The sequence below is a fragment of the Sabethes cyaneus genome, chromosome 1 (assembly GCF_943734655.1).
Source record: "Sabethes cyaneus chromosome 1, idSabCyanKW18_F2, whole genome shotgun sequence".
Taxonomy (NCBI): domain Eukaryota; kingdom Metazoa; phylum Arthropoda; class Insecta; order Diptera; family Culicidae; genus Sabethes; species Sabethes cyaneus.
Genome location: NC_071353.1, coordinates 43,165,753 through 43,179,622, shown reverse-complemented (window position 1 = coordinate 43,179,622; position 13,870 = coordinate 43,165,753). Strand labels below are relative to the sequence as shown.

General features: G+C 39.9%; 1 protein-coding gene across 6 annotated transcripts in view; it reads left to right on the top strand.

Annotated features, from left to right (window-relative positions):
- The first annotated feature begins 3,761 nt into the window (after window positions 1–3,761).
- LOC128745401 (uncharacterized) overlaps window positions 3,762–13,870 on the top strand; it is a 91,487-nt gene continuing 81,378 nt past the window's right edge. For 2 of the 6 annotated variants that reach the window (XM_053842474.1, XM_053842468.1), the window contains exons 1-2: window positions 9,007–9,734; window positions 12,746–13,041. The gene's annotated coding sequence lies outside the window, so the exon portion shown is untranslated. Of the gene's footprint in view, window positions 3,774–8,992; window positions 9,735–11,594; window positions 13,042–13,870 lie in introns of those variants that run through there. The other 4 variants (XM_053842470.1, XM_053842471.1, XM_053842473.1 and 1 more) reach the window with 4 other exon arrangements.

Below are 13,870 nucleotides of genomic sequence, written 5' to 3'. Positions count from 1 at the left end.
CGATTAAACCTCGGCGAACTTGATAACTGTGTTGGTAAAATGTGCTACAGCTGTACTGTTCGGTTATAATACGACGCTGTATGAATACGCATGCTTGCCGTTTCATTAGAAGTGTAGTGAAAAGATGTGCTGTTGCATGAAATAGGATTAAATTGGTAAAATCCCTTCAACGTGGGAAACCATGGATAATAAAAACAATCTTTAATTTCAGTAAGGTAGCAGGAAAGCAATAGTTTGTGTTCTTGATTTTGTTAAATTGTTTTCAAATACACAATCTTTTGATAATAGAACGTATGCAATGTTACTACTTTGATAAATGTTACATACAACGCATGTAGCATGTATATATGTTGCATATAGCATGTATACATGAAGAATTGAATGATTTACAAGCATGAATACATGCCACTATCACTACAAAGAGATTTACGTAGGCCTGCGTCACCTATATATGCGGTCGTGTCTTGCACACCCCCCCTCTGATTTTTGAAAAAAAAACACGAGCTTGGTCTATCTTAGGATATGGTAAACAGTCGAAGCCGTAACATATTTGCTTTTTAAATGTTGTACCGTATAGTTTTTGCCAAGATTTCTGGGGCTGTTCGTAGGTGTGTATAACGCGCTCCTGACATGCTTCTTGTTTCGTCGTGATTTTAAGCAGCACTGGGGAAGCATAAACAAAACAAAAAATATTGACAAAAAGAGAAGAGAGCGAGAGAGAGAGAGAGAGAGAGAGAGAGAGAGAGAGAGAGAGAGAGAGAGAGAGAGAGAGAGAGCTAACACATACATACTCTCATTTCTCTCTGAGCTTGTTTGTTGTTGAGTATAGGAGCCAGGAAAAATCTCCAAAATTTTAGTTGCCACCCGTTATATTGCCGTACTAGCAATATTACGGGTTTGATGGTTTAGAACTTTGTGGCGCTGAGATGCATCCGCAATACCCGGAACAATCGACTATTATTACCACACACTTCGAAAAGTGTATACATATGCCGGCGCAGCGTGCAGGAACGTTAGACAACCGCACGACAGAGCCGTCTATCAAACGTACAATCACCATCACGCTCAGGTGACTATCAATGTTTCCATCACATCACCAGCCCAGGGCGTCCGTTCGCTCAGCGCGGTGCTGTGTAGTAAGACGTTAGGCCGTAAAAGGCAGACGGATCAGCACATTAAAAATCAATTACCTGTGGGGAAAACAATAACTATAACTAAACTGCTACTGAAATAAACCAAACCCTCCTCGCTCTCCAGTCGGTTGTTCTACGAAACCTACAGCGTTGAAGTCCTTGATGGAAACTGTCTCTATATGCGTAAAACTGCTACGCCAACTTCGTGGTATCCATGTGTCATCATTCAGGCCGGTTAGTTATAATGTTACATGAGGCCCCTCTTATTAATTGAGTTCGATAATTATTCAATTTATCGACCATTCTAGCCGGACGGTCATCGGTACCGGGGGTGGTGGCCGCCAGTGCCTTTGAGGCGATTGAATGTAACTATAATGTGTAATTTGTGCTGGAGGCGTTTTACACCCAGATCAAACTAGCTAACCCCGGTGGGTGGAAAGCAAAACTGTAAATACGACAAAGGATCGAGGTGATAGCGTTGGGTTTTGCCACATTTCCTATACCGACGCATTTGTTTCCGGTGAACAGGCCTGAATCGGTCCGATGGATTGATGTATGAATGGTTTATTTTTGGACCCTGTCTGTCGGATACGTCTATCATTCTATTGGAGTATTCAGTAGTGAATAGAGATCTCATGAATAAGTGCTCACGACACTAGCCCTTATAGATGATTTATGATTTTTACACTTTCATTTCCTGTTGGTGATTTTTTCACTTTTAGTCACAAAATCGACGGCTGGCAATAGGACTAGTTTTGCAGAAAGACTGTTTTTTACTATTTCGATGTGTTCCAGTACTTATCATTCTTTCTAGTTCTCAACTAGAGCTCAACGAGAGTCCGCGGCTTTCTCTGCCAATTAGAAATCACACAAACGTTTGACAATTGACAAACGGCGCTTGTCTGATTTCCAATAGGTTGTGTGAGTCCTTTTCAGCAACAGAACCGGGTAACATCGGATTACATTACATCGAGTGCGACTGCATCAAATTTGAAATTCGTCATTCGTTGTCGATGTGTCCTTGTACACACATCTTGTTTTGGTTTTTATTTATGGATTTTTAAATTTTTTTGTTTGTTAAATTAACTCGAATATTTTTTACATTTTTAAATAAGTTTGCCTATCTTCTCAGTCGGCTTTGGCATTAGGATAACGATATGCGTATGCTTGACATGACATTAACTTCAAAAAGATATGTTTGAATTTTCTCTGGTAATTGACAAATACATACGTCATTTCCATTTGAAAATATTTCCATCTTTTATTAACAAAGATCAACCTAGCTGCTAGAATTACACTCCAGCTCTGAACGCACCTCACAATAGCTAATGGATTTTTCAAAAACAGCTCCACTTTATCCAGAATGTGAATTTTGTCCAAATATTAGTGATACTCAAAATGTGCAAAACATGGCTATCATTCTTCTCTTTCGGTAAGTACTTATTGGCTGATTAAGTGATACAATAATTTTATTTACACTAATGAGCATGTCTATGTTTCCAAAAATAAAAACTAATGAAATCATTGAGCTTATCAACTCATGTAATAATGACTGTAGCTCACGATGTAGAATAGAAACAAAGAATAGTACCATTAAGAATAGTTAATTTTCCACGAACAGACAGGATCATGTTTTCTATAATAACCGTAATTAGAGCGCCACGGTGATAAGAGAAATGAGCCAATTTTATATTCTACTCTGCCGTACTTGCATGTGAGTCCTATTTTCATCATTTTTTTATTTTTCAAAAAAATAACACTTAAACTTACTATTTTCAAAAATCAAACAAAATTCAAATTTTTTCGTATTGATCAAAATTTAGCATTTGAACCCTTCAATTGCATAGAATTACAGGAAAAATATAATGGGGAGTCAAAATGAACTTTCTTTGTTTGGCTGATGGCCAACGATTCCCCACTGTGCGGTGCAGACAACAAACAACAAGTGAAGACATTGAAACCCGATTCGCTGAAGCTAACGAAAAACAGTGTTAAAACGAATCTGTTTCACACTAAACGAATTAACGGTTCATTGTTGCACCGTCGCGTGACGATTTTCAATTTCGGACTCTGATCACTATAACAGCATTTCGATTGAAACCGATTCCTACCGACATGCAACATGTACTGTATCGGTTTTCCACCCAGCGGAGCCCTCCGCCGCCCATGCCAGGCCTGCCGACCGCTTGTGATAATAACACCAAACAATAATAACGAACGGGTGTAAACAATGTGTACAATGTTAATGCGATGTTTTCGAACGTTTACAAGCCGGGAAAGCACCGCAGATAAAAATGTGTATACATCACGTACTCTTGTTTCAGTTGTTTTGGGACAGCCACTTAACCGAAGGCTAGCACTTACGTCAGACGTGGGTCGTGTGATGCACAGCGCAGCGCCCGTTTCCCGCCGTACTAGCTAGTGCTATGCGCGATTAAGTTTGTTCTCGGTTCGATCGCGAATAGTTATTTTTTGGGGTAAATGTACTACGTTATAAAGAGTATAATAAAAATACGATACTAAAAATTGATAACATCGATGCAAAAACACCCATTTGTTTAGTAATTTATTACATATCCTAGCTTTACCAAAGATTGCATTGGATCACATGGTGGATTAACAATTTTTTTGAACAGTTACGTAGGTACAATGTTATAATGTCTGCTTCATGAGTATATTAATGTTTTGGATAAACAAAATTAAACATGTGTTGTATAATAGCGTTGAAAACTATAGAGCCGATTGTATTTTACAATATTTCTTCTTTTAATTCTCACAGTGCAAGGAGGGCGTTACCCCATTGCTATCTAAATATGCTCCTGCTTTGATCAACTAGGTCTTACGTCTTAGTATTTTTAAACAAGACTAATAGCCTGTGCAACAAGCGATAATTGTTTTGTTATTTTGTTATATGGACGCACAGAAATACATACTCACACATGCAAACACATCACAAAAGCAGACAGACATACCTATACATATGGAGATTATAATCTGGAATAAGAGTTGCTTTAAGGCAACCAATAACTTAGAGGGCACATTATGAACTTATTATTAGAAGTCGAATTTCTTCAACTTTATGCAGCTGAGTTATCGGATCAACAAGATTTTTCTGACGAACAGTTTGTCAAACCGGAAAGCGGTTGCTTTCATGTGCTGAGCAAATAGTTTTCAAGTTACCGTCTGCAGTAGATTTTTTTATTTAACCATGTGTCCATGTCCGCCGGTCCAGCAGAACAAAGAGATGCAATCAGAGATCACCACTGCTGACGGTTACCCGCCATGGCTTTTACCTGTCGCCAGGACAGGTTCTCGTCTACAGCCCGGATGTCGTTGGCTAAGCTGCGTCGCCATGAGCCTCTGGGTCTGGGACTATTGGCCGTTGATGACACCGACGATGGAGCTCCTCATTGGATATCCAGTTGTCAGGCCACCAGGCACGAATGATATATCGAAGGCACCGGTTAATAAATACCTGCAGTTTTTGCGTTGTCTCCGCTAAGACGCACCACGTTTCGTAGGCATATAGCAGTACGGATTTGACGTTTAAATTAAAGATTCGGGTTTTCGTACGTAGAGTGATCTGGTTTGAGTGCCAAATGTTTGACAGACCTGCAAAGACACCCCTGGCTTTCCTTATCCGGGTGGTTATATCAGTCTTGGTACCATTATCGGGCGTTGTGTGGCTACCAAGATATTGAAATGCGTCTACCTGCTCAACTTGTTGTCCCGCTCCTTTGAAGTTGGTGGAATTGTCAGTGTTCACTACTATAGACTTAGTTTTTGCTACATTGACTATGAGACCTGCTGCTGGGGCTCTCGGAGAGGTTGTCAGGTCATCTAACTTGCTCTGCATATCGTTTCGGCGTTGTGCGAGCAAGACAATGTCGTCGGCTAGGTCGAGGTCATTTAGCTGTTCCATCGTTAGAGGATTTGAAGGCAATCCTCGATTTGGTCTACTGTCGATTGCTCCAACTAATATCTCATCCATAACGATGAGAAATACAAGCGATGATAAAATGCAGCCCTGTCTCACGCCAGCAGTAACCCTTATTGGGTCGGACAAGACGCCGTCCTGCAAAGCTTTGCACAAGAAGGCCTCGTACTGAGCCTCGATGAGATGGACTAGCTTATCTGGAACTCCTCTACGCTTAAGTGCGCCCCAGATATTTTCGTGGTTGAGTCGGTCGAACGCGTTTTCGAAGTCAACGAACACAAGCAAAAGAGAGTCCTGGAATTCGTTGATCTGCTCCAATATAATGCGGAGTGTTGTGATATGGTCTACACATGATCGGCCAGCACGGAATCCAGCTTGCTACCGTTGGAGAGTAGAGTCGATCTTCTCCTGGATCCGGTCGAGGATTACCTTACAGAGTACTTTGAGAGTAATACAGAGCAACGTGATGCCACGCCAGTTACCGCATTCAGTTAGGTCTCCTTTCTTACGAGATCCATTCCTTCCGCCCGCTGCTTGCTTTGCCGAAGGTTTCATCACTGATCGTGATGAAGGCGTTTTTGATGCCGGTCCGTTGCTTTTCGACGGTTCCACCGGGTGGCTCAAGGGGATTCAAGTTGTTCGACAAAGGCCCTTTTCACCTAAGGATTCTCCAATCGGCGGACGTCGTAGTGGCAGCAAACGTTCTCCTCCCGTCGTTGGACACATGCGACGCGCAAACGTATTTCAGCGATAACAAGATTATGGTCGAATACGTTATCAGCGCTGCGTTTGTTGCGTACATCAAGAAGGCTCCTTCGGCATTTTCGGCATTGATGCAGATATGGTCGATTTGGTTTTTTGTTCAGCCGTCGCGGGAGACCCACGTGACTTTATGTACTGGTCTATGAAGAAAGAGCGATCCAGCAATGACCATGTTATTATTACCATAGAATTCTGTAAACAGCTCCCCGTTTTCGCTCATCTCTGTTTGAGTCAATCTTCGCGTTGAAGTCGCCTAAGTGGATTTGGATGTCCCCTTCGGGATTTTCTCTACCACGCTGTTCAGCTAGCTGTAAAAACTCTTTTTCTCCTGCAGGTCGGCAGCATCTGTTGGCGCATAGCACTGGATTGCTGTAAGGTTTCTAACATTCGATCTCACTCTAAGAAGTGTAACACGGCATGAATTATCAGTCACGTCGTTAACTTTGGTCGTGATTGCACAAAACCTAGGTTATATTTTGCCTCAAAATTAAATGCAGCACGCCACAAAAGGGACATCCTAGGACAAAAAATTTCCAAAAAGACTGGGTCTCTTAAAATTTTGCGAACCACAGCGAAGAGGCCCTGTGATGCGTTGAAGTTTACGGCCAATGTGAGGTACTCTGGCCGGACAGTGATATCGCAGGTTCTGTGTGCATATATCCTGCTACCTACACACTCGCAAACGTACAGCCTCGTAGCATCTTTCGCACAGCTCAATCACGAGGCCAGCAACTCTTGAGCAGCCAACAACCCGTGGGGCACACTAGGTTTTATGGATAAAGATTTTGCATTGCTTTTTCTTTTCTTCTTCATCTTACGCCCTCCCTTACACACGCGGTTGAGAGTGCGAGTCCTCGCGAGCAATCGGTATTCGATATCTGCTGCTCGGATTGCAATGACGGAGTCGTTGCTAAATTAGTGCACTCTGAACGGGATGGAGATGAATTTCTAGAAAAGTAATGTTACCTCATTCTGCAGAAAAAGACAGATCTCTTCGTTTGACTATAAAATGGAAATAATCAATAACACCCGGGTCGATTCCGTGAAAGAGTTGGGCATTCTTCTGGATAGCTTCTGGACAGTGCTTAGAGATGCTAAACATGTACTGTACCCTTCAACCGCCTCAAGTTGAAAGCAAAGCAAAGCCTTCCCGGCAATCGGTTAGGCCAGTATTGTACCTCTAGGCCTCAAGTTCATCACCATCAATAGTTACTGTCAGTGGGAGGTAAACATTGTTTTCTCTCGATCCTCTACTGATCAGTCTCCATTGGATCAGGCTAAATGATCCATATAAATTATTACTATTCTATCGAAGAGAAATTTGCTTTGCGCCTTGTGTTGAGTTTCCAAAACTTATGTCAAATACTTAGTTGCAGTAGGACTAGATCAGCTTGTTTTGTGTTTCATTCTTGAATGTGCTGCTATAAGGTTAGTTTGTTAGCAAGTGAAAAACTCCACCATGAATAAAATACTATTATTATAGGATATAGCCCATATCGTTCTTACAATATTACAGAGGCGTACAGTGGACCCCCGTTCGTTTGAACGTTTCCTCATGCAAACTAACGGGGTTAGTTTTTAATTTGAAAAACTGGCAACTCTAAATATGCTGGAACTTGTGTGAACTGGCTACTCTGCTCTTTGTTATTGTGTTGGTTGCTGGTTTGATTCAGTTGGCAGTTGCAAGTAGCGAATATTTCATTCTCCGAACGGATTTCTATCATAATCGTAGGGAAAACGCAATGTGAAACAGATTGAACACGCTAGATCAGAACGAACGAATCGTCTTTAAGTGCATTGCTTGCATAAGCAAATGATGTCATGTTGAGAATGACATTTCAACCATTTTTAATTTGCACATCGTGCAAACCAGCGGGGTTCAAATTAAAAAGTATTCACATTAAAAGCGGTTAAACGAACGGGGGTCCACGGTACATTGTACATTACTGTTGTAAGAACGATATGTGTTATGTACTATGATATAATAGTGTCGTCAGTTCTGACGTTAGCACATAATCGTAGTTAAAGTATGAATTAAACACTTCACTCTCTAATAGCTGTATCAAAAATTTGTGCTTCATACATTTTGTATGATTATAATTTAGGACGAGCTAAGATAAAAAATTTAACTAATTGCATTGCAATCCGGTAATATTTCGGTCCATCAATTTTCTTAGTTTACTAAATACGTAATTCCATTGAAACTTTTCCGTTCCAAGCATATCTTAACGTAGGTAATAATGTTCAACAATAATGATACCATAAATTTAGCAATAAGTCTTGCTATCTAGAAATAGCAAAAAAAAAAAGCTTTATAGTTTAAAGCTAAGCTTTCGCATGCGCTATCCTTCCAATATGATTTTACAAACCCAAAACATATATGATTTTACGAAACGTAAACACAAACACATACAGAATTTCCGCCGAAAAGAAAACAGGCACTCTGCACAGGTAGTCCCTAGAAAGGATCAAGGAACCTTTTTTTTAAAGTATTTTGAAACACATGTATGAGTGTATACCAAGCATTGCGATAGTGACCAAACACAAACAACATAGGCTATGTTAACTGGGTTGGTTCATCTGAATCGGAACAAGGAAAAATCAACTAGCGAATATCTTTAGAGATGATCAGTTTTCTACGTATCATAAACATTATTTTTAGTATGTAGACATCAAGGTAAAAACCTTTTCCAACTGGAGCAGCATTTCAACTCAATCGAATGTTTTTGCTGTATAAAACATCTGAAATTAACGATCATCCCCAGTTACAGGCAGTTCATAAAGTCGCGCCGCAATGAAGGCCGCCGCAGCTGCTGATGGCTTGTGTTTATATCGCCCTCTCCTTTCAGCATATTCCTACATAAGTTTTAAGTACTTCTCGCACACGCTCTCGCCACTACATCTAACCGATGTTGACACTGTTCAATGTACGGACCTTACCAATCCTGACAGGGGTCGTCCATGTAAAATCATCCACCGTATAGCTAGAATGTACCTACTGATACAACCCTGCACCAATCCGCACACCAATTTGCTCTCGTAAAAACCGTCAGGCAAGCCCCTTTGCCAGCCAGTGTAAACCTTTCGTCAGCAGGAGTTGTCGAAGCGAAGTTACAGTTGGCGACGCTAGACGCTTTTGTTGTAATCAGTTTGGTGTGGAACGCGCAACTGACCGTGTTGTTGGCGGTCGTTTGTCGATATTAGCGTCGGTAGTTTGAGGTTTGAGGACACGCGCCCATAAATTTTTTTATGAAATTTGCATTTTTGTTTTCATTTTCTGAAGTAATAAAAACAAACAACAGAATATGCTATTTGATCATCGTTAGTACTCGACGCAACGTAATCAAATTTGAATTGCTTGCGACCCGAACCCAGTCGGAAAGTGGAAATAACGAAATTCAAATCCATTACGCATCCAGCCGGCTGATTCCCCGTTCGGGTTGCTGGAATGAATTAAAAAGTGTACGTCTGTGTATGTGAATAACCATATTTGTGAAGCTAGTGCTCTATCAAGTGCTTTCTGGCGGTAATTTGCACAACACCCGCCGTTTCATGGCCGCGATCATATGCTCATGTTGTGAAGTTCAAAGGCTTGTGCTGTATTATTCTGCCGCCTAACGAACGGTTAAGAGGGGGGAATTAAGGAGCAATCAAAGTGAAATGCCTAAGAAATCCGCATTAGACCAGGGATTATATACAGCGGCGAAATAGTAACATTGTTACGGATCCATTACACAAGGAAGTTGGAATTACGGGAAGCTCAGCGGAAAGCAGAGCTAGAGAAACTGTGCGAAGAGCGGTGATAGTCAGTGCTGAAAAATTAACATATGTTCGGTCGCTGCGAGCCATATGATTGATGTTGTTCGTGTTCGTTATGTTTAACGCAATCGAGACTATGCTAGGTATAGGTTTGTTGAGCAAAGGAGGTGGCGTTTTAAATTGAGTTTTACTTCTTGACACGTTATGGTGTTTATCAGATTGAAATTTGCTTACATCAAAGAGACCTAGATAGCTTAGTTCAGCTAATTAAAAATGTAGAATGTAGTAGGTAAACAGGTGTCTTGTTACGAATATTACTTTTTGATGTGTATGGTGGTGGAATGAACCTTCACACTAATAAGCAATAAGTTATATGAACTGATGTAGCGCTCATCCTAGAAGCAGGTTAAGCGGTTTATTAATGCCACCACACGAGTCGCTTCCTGGCATCAATGAAGGATGGAATAAATTATCAATAAATAGTTTCAGTAAAGGATATTTGTGGCATTTAGTTTACATTGTGTGCAGAGATAAGGATGTTTTTCAAAATTATCGTAAAAATGGGTCTAAAGGTCTTAGAACTGCATAAAATTTAGTACGTCAGTGTATTTAATGGACTTATGAACGAAAACAATACGTCTCTGGAACTTTAAAAAAACGTATGCGCAAACAAACGTAAACAAACCGAGCGAGAATTCATTTCTCTATTTTCACCTACAAGGAATATCTTCCAGAGGATTGTATTTTCACCAAAGTCTGATCAAACTTGTATATACTCCAAAATCTAGTTTATAATCTGGCCCAGTTTGAGAATCTGGTTCAAAATTTAATGCAAAATCTGGACCAACATCGGATTGAAAATGTGCCCCAGAATCTGGTTCCGCATCTGATCCAAAATCTGTTCAAATTTAATAAACACGTGGTCCACAATCTGGCCCAGCAGATTCCGATGGAGGTTCCACATTTGGTTCAAGTCCAGAATCTGGTCCGAAATCCAATTAAAAATGTAGTCCATAATCTGGTCCAGAAAGTTCATATCTGTTCCAAAATTTGTTACAGAATCTAGAAAAAATATTTGATAAAAATATGGTCCGCAATCGAATCCAAAGGCCCACAAATTGGTCCTGGTCTATAATCAAGTTCCAAATCTTATAAAAATGTGTCCCAAAATCTGATCTATAATTTGGTTCAGCTCCAAGATCTTTTTCAAGCCCGGAATCTGATCCAAAATCTGATAAAAAATTGAGCCCAATAAGTGATCACACATTTCATTCGCCACATTTAATGTGGTCCAAAATCTTATTCAAAAGTCGGTCCAAATATGATCAAATCAAAATTTGAGCTAGAATCTAGTCCAAATCTGTTCTAAAATCTGAAACAAAAGCTGATAAAAAATCTGGTTTAAAACTTGATACACAATTTGGTTTAAAAATTTATCATAAAACTGCAGCCCAAAATCTGCTCCAGGTCCACAATCTGATCAAAAATGTGGTCCAGAATCTAGTCCAAATCTCTTCCAAAATTTGTTGTAAAATTTGTAACAAAATTTGGAGCGAAATCTTTGGAACAAATCAAAATCTTACAAACCGCCAACAAACAGTTAAAACTAAAGAAAACACATCTAGCCCAATTCAAGTCGCTGTTGGAGTCCCTCAAGGGTCTCATCCGGAACCACTACTATTTATTTTATTCGTTAACGATATTTCATGCATTCTCAAAAATAAAAAAATATAATTCCTTATGATATGATGTCAAATGAGACAGGTGTAAACAGAGCTCACTTCAACTAAACGTGAGCAAATGCATACTGAATTACATTCAGTAGGAAACGCAATACAACTAACACCAACATCTCCCTTGGAGACCAAATAATAAAAAATGCGAACGAGTTAGAGATTAAGGAGTTATTCTAGACTCAAAACTAACGTTTATAGATCACTATGATATACAACTGTTAGTAAAGCAAACAACATGCTCTCTTTTATAAAGCGGTTTAGCTATAATTTTCACGACCCATACACGTTTAAGACACTTTACATTCACTACGTTTGGTCAATTCTAGAGTATTGTAGCTCCGTTTTTTCTCCGTTTTCCAATGCATACATAAACAGAATCAATACCAAAACAATTCTTATTGTATTCGTTCCGTAATTTAAATTGGACCACTTTCCCCCCCTCCGTCTTATGAGGACCGCTGCAAGCTTATAAATATCGATACATTAAAGGCGCATTGTGAATTTGCAATGATTTCATTTGTTAACGACATAGTTTCACAACTTATTGACTCCGCCAAACTCTTTTCAAAACTATTGTGCCTTGACAATTGACAGGATAATTATTATCCTGTCAATTGTCAAGCAAGGAGGGGTGCAGTGGGGTGGTAATGATGAGAAACTGATGGTTCAAATTGCTAAATTGCAAACATGTGTGTGACACGCAAAAAATAACCACGCTAATAATTTTCGCGTGGGAGTCAAAAAAGTGGAACCTCCGCAATAAATGTATACGCACTTTTTAGAAACTTACACGTTCGAAGTTCGAACACTATTTGCCACTGATCATTATCGAACCAATTATGCTGAATTCGGGCCCATAAATCAAATGTTGGTGTTATACAATCAGCATTGTAATTTTATTGACTCCTCGATGAATTGAAGCAAAATTTTGAGGCAACGCGCAATTTCAATTCATATTAATAGAAAGCTTTCCAAAAACTGTTTGTAAATGTAACATTAGGGTAAGGTTAGGCTAACATTGTAACTATCTCTCTTTTTGGCCAACTTTCTGACCCGAACCAAAAATGGCTGCATCATAGATACATAACCTCATTTTTTGGGACTTTTTAATCGTAAATTTAAAAGCATGAGTACTTGTTGGTTAAATAACAAATTGCAATGCTATTCTAAGCTGACATTATCTCAGAAAGAGACTACACGAGTTCAACATAGAAATATATCGCTAGTTTTACAACTAATTGTGAAAACACCCACATGCAAGAAATAATTTCCACAGAAACTCGTACAACATCACCGCCTGAACTCAACAAACTTAGCTAGCTCAGTTGAAACTCTTTCCCACCTAATCCGTTTCATCAAACCCGAAACATAATCTCCGCACGTGTATATATGCTGCCGACATTCCACGACGGCTTCAGAATCAGAAACCATCTTCAAAACAGAATGAAGGCACACAAAGTGAGAATGAATGAAATTGCTTTTTTCGTGACTGTATGAATGAATGAAATAAAAAGGATTCTTCCGTAAGCAACAAACAACCGTCTCGGTGGGCAAAAAACATACCCACCCTAAGGAAAAGCTAAGATACCTCGCGCCATTGTTAGATTTAGTAAATGCAACTACCACTTGTAGTCTCTGGCTCGGAAAACTCCCTAATTCGCCGCATCATTAGGAAAAATCCTCTGAGCCGGCGGTGCAAAGCTAGGATGTCTCGGTAAATATGATTACAGTTTAATTAAATTGGCTTACTTAACAGAATAAAAGTGAAACAGGGAGTGAGAGAACGATTCCGGCTGAAAAGGTTGTGACCCTCGTGGGAGCACAAAAAAAAATGTTTCGACCATTAGTAATCTGGATTTAAATTTGGTTACGCCGCAGTTCACCGAACTCCTCCGGCAAAGGCAAAAGAAAACAAATCGTTTACATCGCGTTTACTACACAAGCCAGACTGAAAGAACAAATGAAAATAGCTGACTTAATTTGAATGATGGGAAAGGCGGGTTTTTTGTTGTGCCAGCCGATAATATTGCATACTTTTTTATTGCTTCCCGCAACGTTTAATGAATCATTTTTCGTTCAGTGCACGCAATCAATTTTGTTCGATGAAAAGCCCGTCTGCAGGCGCGAGTTGTCCCACCGGGCAACCACCAACTAATCGTATTCCAAACTAAGCGGATAACATCGACGATAGAAAACTGTGTACACAGAGGCACGCAAGTGTCAATGTTTGCACAATACCGCTATCAGTCTGATATTGGGTTTTGCTGCCGGCGCACGGGGTGAATAGCGCATATTGCAGACCCTTTGCTGGTCGCTGTATGTTGATTATCCCGTCCGAATGAGCCCACAGTGTGTGGCGATATAGTGGAGCGAATTTGCCAAAGAAAAAGTGTAATAACAAACATACGAGTACTTTTTGTCGTGAATTAGATGCGAAAATAGTATGTTTCCAACTCATTGTTGTGAATGTATTTAAATAATTTTCCGTTATTCACACATGTATTGCACTACTGATACAAAAGGTCAAATGCGGTGGTGGTTGA